Source organism: Scyliorhinus canicula, chromosome 7 (assembly GCF_902713615.1).
Source record: "Scyliorhinus canicula chromosome 7, sScyCan1.1, whole genome shotgun sequence".
Lineage (NCBI taxonomy): Eukaryota > Metazoa > Chordata > Chondrichthyes > Carcharhiniformes > Scyliorhinidae > Scyliorhinus > Scyliorhinus canicula.
In genome coordinates this window covers 174,031,174-174,045,555 of record NC_052152.1, presented here as the reverse complement: position 1 = coordinate 174,045,555, position 14,382 = coordinate 174,031,174, and the positions used below count along the sequence as shown (strand labels likewise).

Genomic DNA, 14,382 nt, shown 5'->3' with positions numbered 1-14,382 from the left:
CAGAAACACCTGGCTAAATGCGCTCGACATGGGACACTGTTTCATTTCCGTGAAATTGCACCCAATGATGTTAACAAATAGCAATGGGTTTTGGTTTATCCAATTCATTGAGGCAGTAATGTTTATAAACTAAATGGATACAGTTAATGTTTAGAAATATTTGGATATTGAGAGTGGGATTCTCTCGTCTCGTCCGTGACGGGACCCTTTGCGAGCGAGAAAGAAAAAATTGACGTTCCAGTCAAAACTCCATTAACTTTCAGCTGTGAATGAGGTGCTTAATTGTGATGCATTTTGTTGAGCAAATAGAGCAATTACCCTTGTTGTTGGGTATAGCCTCTCAACCTGGACCCCTCCTCCCACATTTTCCACAAGATAATCCTTCACTTAAAAAAGGAGTGTAAAATTCCTCCAAATTGAGAATAAAGGTTTTTTAAAAATAAATTCTTGTCTTACAGAAGCTTACATACCAGTGAAGCAACAAGTGCTTATTGATGTCCTTCTGAAATGGCTGCCATCTGCATCCTCAAAGAAAAGGTAGGCCTGTGGTAAACCACATGTACTTACTTACCGAGTATTGGCGCATGTAGCTGCAGTTTAAAAAGCAGCACTGATAGTAAATCCATGCGTGCGTTGAGTTTTTATTGGGGGAATGTGTGTGCACCTACTGTTTTATGGACATAAATGGGTATAAATCGTAGAACTGGACTCTCAAACAGAGTGGAGCATTAAACCTTCATTAAGCCTGGAATTACATTTGTCTGTGAATATAGAATAAGTTAAACTTGTAACTATGCAAACTAGGGATAAAATCTAGCTATCTGGCAGGATTACTAGAAGAACCAAAAAACAAATAATCAGTGACCTTGACAGAAGCCAGGATGTTACAGTTAACCTATGAGATATGCCAGTTGTTTGATTCAATAATGTAAAGGTCAATGTTTTCATAGATATAATGTCATATAGAAGTGAGAATTTTAGTTCAATCGGTTACTTGATCACTTTCAGCACATACTTTGTTTCATTCGTCTCATTTGAATGTTGAAATCTAAAGTGTTGCTAGGTACCTTTGATTTAATTGAGCAGTCGAGTTTGATTGTGTTACTGGGTAGTGCTTTAATCGATTCATGATAACCTGACAGTATTCAACCACAGGGGAAAAATGTAAGTACTGTAAAGTTGGAAATCCAAATGTATTTGCCTGCAATGTAACTATCTAAAATTATTACACATCAGCTAATATTGATGTTAATCGAAAGAGATCTCTAGAAGCACAAAGATTCTTAATCATGAATGGCTCCTTCCCTGTTCCTCCGATAGCTGATGCTAGCGTTACTTGTATGAAGAACAGTACCGTGCAGAAAAACAAGCCTTCAAATAATTTCATTGTGCCTTTTGTTCTCCAGTTGTATTTATTTGTGATAACTTGGAATTATAGTCATTTAATCGGACCACAATAGATGATGAATTTATAGGGATTTTTTCAGTCTCTTATATTGACAAGAATTTCTGTCAATACGATGTGCCTTCTCCCTGATGCCTTTTCGCGAGCGTGTAAAACATATAAGCAAGAAATTAAAGAGCTGCTTAACCTTTTTACACAGTATCGTGATTTTCAAATGATCTACTGTATCAAAATTCCTTTTTTTTTCATGTGTTTATTAAAATGCTAAACTATTATATGCTTTCAATTTGTGCCCTTGTTTGTGTTTGATTTTCTGAATATTGCACTATTTAAGTACAAACATTCACAGATATTCATACACTCTAATATCTACCCCCTTCCTAGATTCACCCTGCGACTCCCAGAGGTATAGCTGAAGCATTTACCCCCACCCTCTTCCCTTTACCAGATCTGTCCAGTACATTTTGTTTTATTTTGCATGTGTATAAACAACAGGAATTTTGAATCTAGGATAGAAACATTAGCTTACAGTGAATATCCATGTTTAACCTCCTTATTTGTAAAGCTCCCAGATGTTCATGCAATCCTGCTCATTACTGAAGACTTTCCTCCCCAGCTCATGAGCTCAAGAGACAGGACTGAGTCATGACCTTCAGCTCAGTCAGTGTTTTCCCGCACATTTCTCCTGGTGTTATTATGGGGGAGACAGAACTCATGAACTTGGAGTATTAATATCAACAGAAGAAGAAATACATTAATGGTCAAATCCCCTTTGCTTCATGAGGTTTCCGACCTGAAGTGTGAGAATTCTCATGAAGGATATTTGGGTTTGGCTATTGTTTTACACATGGGGATTGGTGAAAGGCTTATGTAGCTGTTAAAACTGAAGTGATGGGAATGAAGGTGCGCACATTAGAAATCGACTTCATTATAATAAGGTCAGCATTGGGCAGAAGGTAGATGAACTGATATCCTGAAAATAATTGTGTCCTTTAGATGAGTAGCTGATGGCCTAAAGCAGAGGCAGAGGAGGGCGATGTTACAGGAGTGGGAGACCTTGTGATGCAGAGGATACGATGTTGAAAGCTGGGTTCATGGTTGATTATCATAGATCATAGAATTTACAGTGCAGAAGGAGGCCATTTGGCCCATCGAGTCTGCACCGGCTCCTGGAAAGAGCACCCTACCCAAGGTCAACACCTCCACCCTATCCCCATAACCCAGTAACCCCACCCAACACTAAGGGAAATTTTGGACACTAAGGGCAAATTAGCATGGCCAATCCACCTAACCTGCACATCTTTGGACTGTGGGAGGTAACCGGAGCACCCGGAGGAAATCCACGCACACACGGGGAGGATGTGCAGACTCCACACAGACAGTGACCCAAGCCGGAATCGAACCTGGGACCCTGGAGCTGTGAAGCAATTGTGCTATGTAGAATGCGCTTGAGTTGTGGTTGAGCAGAATGCTATGTTTGTGAACTCAACCTGAGGCAGTTTCCAGGGAAGGCAGCTGAATCAGTGGCCAAGCGATATTACTATTTCAGTGTTCTTAGCCAGGGGACATACTGGCTCACGTAAGAATGGATGCCAGACAAGGGACTGGGATTTTTTGGTGGAGGAATCTGGTTTTGTGGCCAACTGTCCATGTTTGCCGTCACCCTCAGAAACTGAAACTTCAGGATGTTGGGCTTGTGCAGATTAATACGGAAATGCTGAAGTTGCGTCTCTCACTCAGGGCACATGTTGTGTGGCCTGCCCCTAATCCACTCCACCGCATCGCAGCCCCACCACCACACCATCTGCCCCCACCTCCCCAAATTCTCCCGCCACAACCCACAGAACCAACAATCATGAAATCAGCGAGATTTTGACTTTCCTGCTCCCAATTCACTGTTAGAAACCCCATATAAAGTTACAGCTTCTTCAGATAGAAGTAACCGGACTTTTAACAGCAATTAATAAAATTTGACAAATGGAAGAACTATCTGTGAAAAGATAATTTTATAATCGTGTAGTACTGTTAAAAGTCTAATTGGTGGATGTTAGAATCTAATTTTTAAAGAAGTTTTTCAAAATGTCCAAACCCCTAATTTTCCCCACATAAAAAACAAATTAAAAATTATTTTATCTGAGCGCTATTTCTTTCCTTTTTAAGAATCTGTGAAAATCCTTTTAATGTGATTGGCTGCAGTGCACTGTGAATGCCCATTGGCAGAGGTGAAATTCACTTGACCTCTCTCTTCCTGGTGAGCAGCAAGCTACCCTTACTTCACCTGACTGTTCAAGCTGCGTGATAGCACCAAGGCAATATAGTTGTGGGAGGTGGTGGAGAGGTAATGCTCTCTATTAGCACTAGTGCCATCAGGATATATGTGGAGTCTGACCCTAAAAGACAGATTTGCATTTATATGGCACATTTCATGGCCCGAGGGCATCCCAAAGTGCTGTACAGCCAACAAAGTGCTTTTGAAGTGTAGTCACTGCTGTAATGTAGAAAACTCAACAGCCAATTTGTAAATAGCAAAATCCCACAAATAGCAATGTGATGACGAACAGATAATCTTGTATTCCAGCATACTTGGTTGAGGAATAAATCTTGGTTAAGGCACCGGGAGAACTCCCTTACTCTGCTTTGAAATTCTACTATGGGATCTTTTACATTACCAGTAAAGGTAGTCTGGGCTTCAGTTTAAAATCTTATATGAAATACAGCACCTCTGATAGTACTGTACTCCCTCAATATTGTTCTGGAATGCCACCCTAGACTTTATGGTAAAGTCTCTGGAATGGGATATTTCCCTAAACTTTCTGACTCAGGAGTAAGAGTGCTGCCCATTGAGCCATGGCTGCCACCTTTTTGTATTTGGCTATGCCTGACATGAGTCTGGATGATATTCTCCACGAGCAGCACTTTGGTGTAGAAGTTGAGGCGATGTGTACACTCTTATGGAACTCCAGAGGTAATGGTGAGGGAGTTAGAAGAGAGGCTATTTCTGGGGCTGCTCTGGCTAGGATTTAGCAGGTAAATGCAGAACCTAGCAGAGCAGTCATAACTGAGCTGGGTGATGAGGATGGAGCGGTTGAATGTGTCAAAGGCCAGAGTGTGGCTGAGGAGGAGGAAGGGGAAAATGCACCATAGTCACACTGACAATGTTGTTTGTGACTCTGATTAGGGCCTTTTAAAAAAAATGTTTTTATTGGAGTTTTTCAATTTTGCAGAATGATACTTTTAACAGATGCTGTGTCTGGTGTTTACATGTTGTGCAGTTTCTTATTTACATACATATTTCTTAACGTACATTTCTCCCTGTCCCCCCCTTACCCCTTCCCTGTCTCCCTCCCTGTCCCCTCGTTGGTAGCCCCCTCTTCCGCCCTGGGTGTCCTACTGCCAAGCTCCTTTCCTCTTTTCTGCAGCTTTTGTTGTTGAGATTAATTTTTAACGCTGAGGCAAATTCCAGAAACCTGAGTGTGGACAGTCAAACATAGAGTTGTGGGAAAGATAGTCATACATTTGAGAGACGGAAACATGTTCAAAGACAACAATCGTACGTGTTGCTATATTGTTGAGAGCTATAATAGAGAACATGGGCGGAATTTGCCCGGGGCCGGCGTCAATTCCGCCCCCGCCGTGTCTCGAATTCTCTGCCCCCCCGAGATTCGGCGGGGGCGGGAATCGCTCCCGCCGGCGTGGTTTAAACCGCCTACCTGACTGGCGGGATTGGTGGCACGGGCGGGCTCTGGGGTCCGGTGGGTGCGGGATGATCTGACCCCGGGGGCAGAGGTGGAAGAGACCCCCTCCCCTGCGCATGCGCCAGTATGACGTCTGCAGCCGCTGACGCTCCGGCGCATGCGCGGACTTACGTCAGCCGGCGAGGTCCTTTTGGCCCCGGCTGGCGTGGCGCCAAAGGCCGTTCACGCCAGCCGGCGGAGTGGAAACCACTCCGGCGCGGGCCTAGCCCCTCTACGTGACCCCCGCCCCGCCGGGTAGGGGAGAATCCCGGCCCATGTCCACACATTAATCATTAAAAATAATTTTGAAGTATTTGGGGTAGAAATTCATCTAGGCCTGAATCAGATCCAGACTTGTGGCTGCAGAGTTTCCAGTAACCAATTAAAAAAATGTTAGAATAAGTATTTACATAGGTAACATTTAAGAATATGTGGATTCTGAAATCTATAAAATTAAATATGTATTTGAGATGAAAAAATCTAGTTGATTCTAACAAAATATTTGTATCCGAGGTGCTTGCTACTACTTCTCTTGCAGTTATCTAAATCATTTCAATTCAAGAAAGGGAAGTAGAAAGCCATTATTCCATTTCGTTGGCAAGAAACAAGTGCGTCATTTAATACTCTCGTTAGTTCAAATTTGTGACCCAACATAGCATGAAATCTAAAGTGGCACATGTGATGGTAAATGGAGGCACTGCTGACTAGCCCCTACTTTTCCTGCATCTGAAATGATTTTATTTATTTTATTCACTTTATATTGGTTGACTACTGCATAAATGCACTTTCCTTGGACTCCCTCAGGAAGAAGTTATTTTTGTATCTGTTTATGTGAAGTTGCATTGGAGCATTAAAGCTTATTCCACTAGTCTAAGTGTGTTCTGTATACAGATAACAAAAAGTCATTGTATCTTCTGTCTGCAGCAGACCACACAATAAAGCAAATGCATCAAAATAGATAGCACGGCTGGACAACATCATCATCTACAGGTTTAATAGCACATGTCACTTACGCAACAGAATCCTTGACAACAGGGACAGGATTAGAAAACATCAAATGACATGTAGGCCAATGCTGAACTATGGTTAACTGGAAGACCCCTACCACCCTGCCCTACACCTAATATAACAGCTACAGGACACATACACTCTATAATAATAATCTTTATTAGTGCCACAAGTAGGGTTACATTAACACTGCAATGAAGTTATTGTGAAAATGCCCTAGTCACCACACTACGGCGCCTGTAATGAGGGAGAATTCAGAATATCCAATTCACCTAACAAGCATGTCTTTCAGGACTTGTGGGAGGAAACTGGAGCACCCGGAGGAAACCCACGCAGACACGGGAAAAACTTGCAGACTCCGCACAGACGGTGACCCAAGCTGGGAATCGAACCTGGATCCCTAGCGCTCTGCAGCAACAGTGCTAACCACTCTGCTGCCTTGCCGCCCATACCTTTGAACTCGGAGCCAGCTATGAGTCAAATCTGGAATATCCTGATTCGTAGTCAGACGTGATCAGGTAAAACATCTACCTGGAGATAGGATTTCATTTGTCAGTCTGAATCGTACCCTGGAGGATTTCATGATGGAATCCAGCTCTTTGAAAATAATTTACCTGGGAAAACTGAAAGATATGGAAAAGTGATTCACCTGACTGTTCCAATATTATTTGTGCTCTAAAACAATGGAGTTTTGATACTTCGCATATTAAAGGCCAGGTAATTAGATTGAGCACAATAATTTAAAGGAAACTACAGTTAAGCATAATTTGGAAAATTACTGGATTTGATTTAGGAAGCAAATGCCAATATAAATTTCAGGATAATTAGACTTTCTGGGAGTGGGAAGGTAGAAATCAGTTTGTTGTTTGTGGTTTACCACATCAGTAATCAGTATACAAAGGTAGTTTTAAGTAAATTCCAAAACCAGACTGAGTATTTTTACAAATTGCAGCAAATACTATTCAGCATATACCTTATTTTTTGGTAGATAAAATAAAACATTTATATTGGTTTCGTATTAGCTTTTGGCGTCATTTATACAGTAGCTACCATTCTGACTACTATCTGTGCATTTGACAGGAGTTATGTTGCTAATTATACACCTCCCAGAAGTCAAAGCGGGGTCAGCCACAAAGCTGCTTTCTCTATGCATGCACCCAAGCAGCTAATTTTCAAACATTTTTGCAAATGTGTCTTTGAACTGGAGTGACGTTTTACTGTAACCGACGTAACACAAAAGTAGATCCAAACATTTAAGATCCTGAGGGGTATTGACAGGGTGGATGTGGAGAGGATTTCTCCTCTTGTCAGATAATCTAGAACTCGGAGACACTGTTTAAAAATGAGGGGGGGGTCGCTCATTTAAGACAGAGATGAGGAGAATAATTTTCTCTCAGAGGTCTGTGTGTCTCTGGAACTCTCTGCCTCAAAAGGCAGCGGAAGCAGAACATTTGAATATTTTTAAGGCTGAGCTGGATAGATTTGTGATTAACAAGGAGTGAAAGGTTCTCATTGGTAGGCAGGAATGTGCGGTTGAAGTTACAGTCAGCTCAGCCATGATGTTATTGGGTGGAGGAGTAGGCTCGAGGGGCCTGCTCCTAATTCATAAGTTTGTACATAATCGGGACTCACTTTTGGTGGGAGATCTTTTTTTTTTAGGGACAGACTGATGGCTGCAACCAGAATTTGAGCATACACGGGTCGTTCCGTGGCCCTGCGCCACCATAATATCAGACAGATCAACTGGCCTCCACATCAGAAGAAGGGGACGTGGAGGAATCTGAACTCAGGAGAGTGAAATCCTAAACATTAGTGGCCCAATCTGGAGTATTCATGCTCTTCGTGGCCAGTCGAAACGGACTGGATTTTAACCCAGTCAGGGAGACTCCATGCAGGTGTGAAAATGGCAGCCGGCACCCAATCCCGGGGTTCCCGACCCCATTCCCGGGATATGGATTTTCACCAGTGCGGGTTAAGATTGGGGCCTGGTGTGGTTCCAAAGCCTGCACTCCCAATCGGCCAGGCTCCATAACGGCGATAAGCGTGCTCTTGTCATGCTGTTTTCACAGCACTTCACATGTGGTATAAATCATAATCTGGAAAAGGGAACCTTTTGGAAGTTAAGTTCAAAACACCCACCCCTCCTCCCATGCCAACCTGTGCCATCCACCCATGCCCCACGGCCCCTCATACACTCCATGCCAAGCTATGTCCCCCATCCACCCCCATGGCTCCTCATGTCTTCCATGCCAATCACCCACGATACACTTTGTATTCCTAACTTCCCACTTTCTTAAAAGACTACAGCCCAATAAACGTGTCAAATGCCCTGACCCTTAAAGTAGAATCGACAAACACTTGAAACCTGTTCTTTTCATACAATTTTCAAAATAGATCAGAGATCCAGAGCTGTCAATTAAGCCATGTTTTCCCTGTGGCTTCACTGTTTCAACACTCCAATGCATGTCTACGCTTGCTGCCATGAACTGTGCAATTTGAACCCAGGTTGCCAGATCTTGCTCTGGGTTACTAGTGCAGTGTTGATAGGACAGCGCCACCTCCTCCCCCATCATTTTAAACAAAGTGTGGAGGTTTCAAGTGCTTGCATAGTCTGCCATTGATACTTTAAAGGTTCTGGATGATTGACACTTCTATTGGGCTGTAGTGAAATAAGTTTTTTTGAGAAAGTGGAAAGTTATGAATGGATACATATTTTTTAAAACATTCACACATCACATTGTCAGTACAGGGTCGTTGGTTCTGTATGGAATGTATAGTAGGTAAATGGGTGTGGAAGTGCAACAGCTTGGCATGGATAAAAGAAAATTACTGCAGATTCTGGAATCTGAAACCCAAGAGAAAATGCTGGAAAATCTCAGCAGGTCTGGCAGCATCTGTGGGGAGAGAAAAGAGCTCACGTTTCGAGTCTAGATGACCCTTTGTCAAAGCTATAAGACAGAGAAAGTGGGAAATATTTATACTGTGGAGTGAGAATGAAAGATGAATCACAGCCACAGAAACCCAGGGAAACCGGGTGCTAATATCTACAGAAACCAAGGGAAAGAGTGTTAATTGCAGTCCCCAGAGAGAACAAAAGGTGTCAAAGTTCAAACAGCAAAGAAACTAACATCAGTGGGTAAACTGTGACAGATGTTGATGTGGGGGGAGAGGAAGGGGGAAGCAAAGGGGAGAAAGGGTAAGGAAAAGTGGATAAGATGGGGGGTGTTAAATATATATAAAGAAAAGCAAGAGAGAAAGAAATGGGGCGGAATTCTCCGCTCCCCATGCCGGGTGGGAGAATCGCGGGAGGGCCGGGCGACTCACGGCACGCCCCCTTGGCTCCCCCCGCGATTCTCCCACTCTCCGCTCAGAGGAATCGCCGCTCGCCGTTTTTCACGGCGACCGGCGATTCTCCACCCTGGATGGGCCGAGCGGCCTGCCGTTCCCGGCCGGTTCACGACGGCGGCAACCACACCTGGTCGCTGCCATCGTGAACATGGGCACCAAAGTGGCGTTGAAGCTTGTGGGGGGCGGAGAGGGGAGTGAGCACTACGGCAGTGCTCGGGAGGGGACTGGCCCGCGATCGGTGCCCACCGATCGTCTGGCCGGCGTCTCAAAGCGACGCACTCTTTCCCCTCCACCGCCCCGCAAGATCAAGCTGCCACGTCTTGCGGGGCAGCGGAGGGGAAGACGGCAACCGCGCATGCGTGGGTTTGAGCCGTCAGCTGTCGTGGCGTCAGCCGCGCATGCGCGGGTTGGAGCCGGCCAACCTGCGCATGCACGGTTGACGTCACATAGGCGGTGCTGTTGCGTAATTCTCGGCGCGCCGCCTTGACGCAAGCGTCAAGGCCCGGCGGCCGAGAGTTACGGAGCACCGCTCCTAGCCCCCCGGGTGGGGGTGAATTAGGTGTGAGGAGCGGCCTCCGAGGCTGTCGTGAAATTCGGCCGAGTTCACGACGGCCTTCCCGATTTACCGCGGGAGCGGAGAATTTTGCCCATGGTAAAAGACAGTTAAAATGAAATGGGATGAAAACAAATGGGTCGAGATGGGGTAGAGCTAATCATCTGAAGTTGTTGAATTCGATATCGAGACCGGAAGGCGGTAGTGTGTCTAACTGGAAGATGAGGGGCGGGATTCTCCGAACCCCCGCCGGGTCGGAGAATCACTGTGGGTCAGCGTGAATCCCGCCCCCGCCGGCCTCCAAATTCTCCGACCCCCCCAAAGGTCGCCGAGGCGTAAGTCGCGCTGCCCGCCTCGGAGAATGGTGGGGAGCGGCGCGATGCTATGGACCCCGGGCTGCCCGAATTCTCCCGTCCGGATGGGCCGAAGTCCCGCCGACGTGACCACGGGTCACACCGGCGTAAATTGAACCACCTATAGAACGGCGTCAATCAGTGCTGATGGTTGACTCACTCAGCTAAATCGCTGGCTTTTAAAGCTGACCAAACAGACCAGCAGCACGGTTCGATTCCCGTAGCAGCCTCCCCGGACAGGCGGAGGAATGTGGCGACTAGGGGCTTTTCACAGTAGCTTCATTGAAGCCTACTCGTGACAATAAGCGATTTTCATTTCATTCATTTCAAGTGGTGGGGATGGGGGGAAAGAGTGCTGGGGTGAGGGGGTGAGTGGCGGAGAGGGGGGGAGAATGCCGGGGTGAGGGAGCGAGTGGTGGGGAGGGGGGAGAGTGCCGGGGAGGGGGGCGAGTGCCAGGGTGAGGGGGCGAGTGCCGGCGAGGGGGGAGAGTGCCGGGTGAGGGGGCGAGTGGTAGGGAGGGGGGACAGTGCCGGGGAGGGGGGAGAGTGCCGGATAAGGGGGCGAGTGGCGGGGAGGGCGGAGAGTGCCGAGGAGGGGGGAGAGTGCCGGTGTGAGGTAGGGAGGGGAGAGAGTGCCGGGGTGAGGGGGGAGAGTGCCGGGGTGAGGGGGGAGAGTGCCGGGGTGAGGGGGGAGAGTGCCGGGGTGAGGGGAGAGTGCCGGGGCGAGGGGGCGAGTGCCCGGGACGGGGGTACGTGCCGAGGTGAGGGGGCGAGTGGTAGGGAGGGGGGAGAGTGGCGGGGAGGAGGGATCGTGCTGGCGTGAGGGGGTGAGGGGGCGAGTGGCGGGGAGGGGGAGAGTGCCGGGGCGAGGGGGAGAGTGCGGGAGAGGGGGGCGAGTACCGGGGTGAGGGGAGAGGGCGAGGGAGGTTGTCTACCTGGCCAGGGGCCAGCTTCTAACAGACGCGACCATGCAGCCCATGGCACCTCGCTGCAGGGGGGTGGGGGTACGGGCAATGCCGACCGTTATTTTTGCTGATTAGCCACCGATGTTGGCCACCGTGGCGGCAGCCGCACTTCTACATGTTGCCCTGGGGGAGGAGGACGAGGAGCGTGCCAGGGAGGCGGCGCAGGCTGCCGTAGAGGAGCATGCCGCAGAGGGGCAGGTGGCAGCCGCCCAGGCTGAAGGGCCTCCCACCTGCCCGACAGGATGAGGAGGAGGAACATGAGGAGGAGGGGGAGGAGGAGGAGGAGAGGGAGGAGGTGGTGGTGCCACGGCAACAGAGACGCCCGAGGAGGCCCCGTGTGTACCGGCCCCGCTCGTCGTACCAGGGGCTCATGAAACCAATCATGCAGGAGAACACATCTGCCACCTGAGGGCACACCTGGCACCGTGTGGCACTGGGGGAGGACACCCTCTCCCCGTGTCCGTCAAGGTTACGGTGGCCCTGAACTTGTATGCCACGGGTCATTTCAGGTGCTGAGTGGGGCCCTGTCCAGCATCTCGCAGACATCGGTGCACCGGTGCATCTGTGCAGTGACAGACTCCCTATATGCCACTGCAGACTGCTACATCTAGTTCCCTGTGGATCGGGCCAGCCAGGATGCCCGGGCAGTGGGCTTTGCTGCCATGGTCGGGTTTCCCATGGTCCAGGGTGCAATCGATGGGATGCACATCGCGGTGCGGCCACCTGCAGATAACAGGGCCGTGTTCACCAATAGGAAGGGGACCTATTCCATGAACATTCAGGTGGCCTGCGACCACTGCACGATGATCCTGCACCTCTGCGCCCGGTACCTGGGCAGTGTACATGACTCATACATATTGGCGCAGTCTTACATCACCGGCATGCTCGATGGACGCCCTCCCCGGCTGAGGGACTGGTTGCTGGGTGACAGGGGTTACCCGTTGTGATTCCTGCCCTCTGACTTGGGATCCCTTTGGCGGCCATTTCCTGGGGTGGCCCGGCCTGGATGGACCAGGCTGCGGCTCGGGCGACTGGGATGGCGAGCTGCCAGCCTATCCTGCTGGTTGCCCACTAGATGCACCTGGGATGTAAGGGGGCGGGAGCGGGGGGGGGGGGGGGGGGGGGGAGGGGGGGGGGAGGAGTTTGAGGTGTCACGGAGTTCTGGGGACTCCCCTACAGGGGGACCCGGAACGGGCCCCAGCACCTCCTCCTCCCTCGGGGTGCCCGATGGCTCCCGGGCCTCTACATGGGTCGGGGGTGCGAACAGACCGGCCATCCGATGCCCCTCCGACACCTGGCACTGCCAGTCCTGGAGGCCCGCCCAGGTATCGACAAGGGTCTGCAAGTTTGCAGCCATTGAGTTCAGGTTGGCCATCCCAGTCTGTGTCTGGGTGATGCCGGCCAGCACTAGGGCACTGGCACCGATGCCCCCAGCGATAGCCTGCTGACACTGGGCCACTGCCTGCTGAGACTGGGCCACTGCCTGCTGAGACTGGGCCACTACCTGCTGAGACTGGGCCACTGCCTGCTGACACTGGGCCACTGCCAGCAGAGACTGGGCCACTGCCTGCTGAGACTGGGCCACTACCTGCTGAGACTGGGCCACTGCCTGCTGAGACAGGGCCACGGCGTTGAGCGCCTCTGCCATCTGCCGCTGGCTCTGGCTCCCTGTGAGAGGGCAGCCATGTCCTGGGCCACAGACACCGTCTGCACGGAAAGCCCCAGGCCTTGCATTCTACAGCCCATGTCTGACACCGTCGCACCCATTGCCTCCACCGCGGACGCCACCCTTGTGGTTTCGGCCTGGATGGCACGCATGATCGGCACCATTCCAAGCTCCTGGACGCGGGTGGACTCCTCCACCTGCACTGCAGCTGCTGCAAGCCAGCCGTCACCCCCTTCGATCGTCCCTGGTTCCGTGACTGCATTGGGTCTGTGCTTGGGTGCGGTCCCGTCTGGGCGGCAGATGGGTGCTGGGGCCGGCCTGCCCTCCGACCGCTCGGCCCCGTGGCTGCTCTTACCTCCACCTGCTGTACCGACACGGCTGTGTTGTGCGCACCAGTGAGTGTATCAGAAGGCTCATCGCTAAAGTGCCCAACTGCGATGGTGGAGGGTGCTAGAGATAGCGGTGGCGTTGTGTTGTGATCATCGTCAGATTGCGCCGATTACGGGAGAATCCCGTCTGAGATGCTATTCCTCCAGTTTGCGTTAAGCTTCACTGGAACATTGCAGCAGGCCAAGGACAGACATGTGGGCATGGGAGCAGGATCTTGTGTTAAAATGGCAAGCAACGGGAAGGTCAGGGTCCTGAATGCGCACAGACCAAAGATGCTCGGCAAAGCGATCACCCAGTCTGCGTTTGGTCCCTCCGATATAGAGGAGACGACATTGGCAGCAGCAAATGCAATAGACCAAATTGAAAGAGGTGCAAGTGAAACGCTGCTTAACCTGTTTTGGGGCCTGGGATGTTCAGCATGGAAGAGGTAAAGGTGCAGGTGTTACACCTTCTGCGATTGCATGGGAAGGTGCCATGGTTGAAGGGACAGGTGTTGGGCATGGTGGAGGAGTGGACTCGATTATCTCGGAGGGAACGGTCTCTGCGGAATGCTGACAGAGGGAATGAAGGGAAGATTTGTTTGGTGGTGGCATCACGCCGAAGTTGGCAAAAATTGGTGGGATGAAATGTGAGAACGAGGGGGGCTCTGTCCTTGTACTGGGAGGGAGGGGAGGGGGCGAGGCTAGTATCAAGCAACAGGAAGATCAGGGTCCTGAATGCGCACAGACCAAAGGTGCTCAGCAAAGTGATCACCCAGTCTGCTTTTGGTCTCTCTGATATAGTGGAAACCACATGGAGCTTGGAACGGAGGGCACGAGGGGCCCTGGAAGGTGGGCGGCTGGGTGGTTTTAGTTGGCATGAATGGGGCGTGGGGAGTGAACCAGGAGTGAGGGGCTTTGAGGGGTGAGGGCTAAAGGGCCTTACTGTTTCTCTTGTAAGGTCCTCTGAGAGCCCTGAGGT

General features: G+C 49.7%; 1 long non-coding RNA gene across 1 annotated transcript in view; it reads left to right on the top strand.

Moving 5' to 3' along the window:
• The first annotated feature begins 458 nt into the window (after positions 1 to 458).
• LOC119969558 overlaps positions 459 to 14,382 on the top strand; it is a 206,247-nt gene continuing 192,323 nt past the window's right edge. The window contains exon 1 of the long non-coding RNA XR_005461411.1: positions 459 to 537. This is a non-coding gene — a long non-coding RNA (uncharacterized LOC119969558). The remainder of the gene's footprint in view (positions 538 to 14,382) is intronic.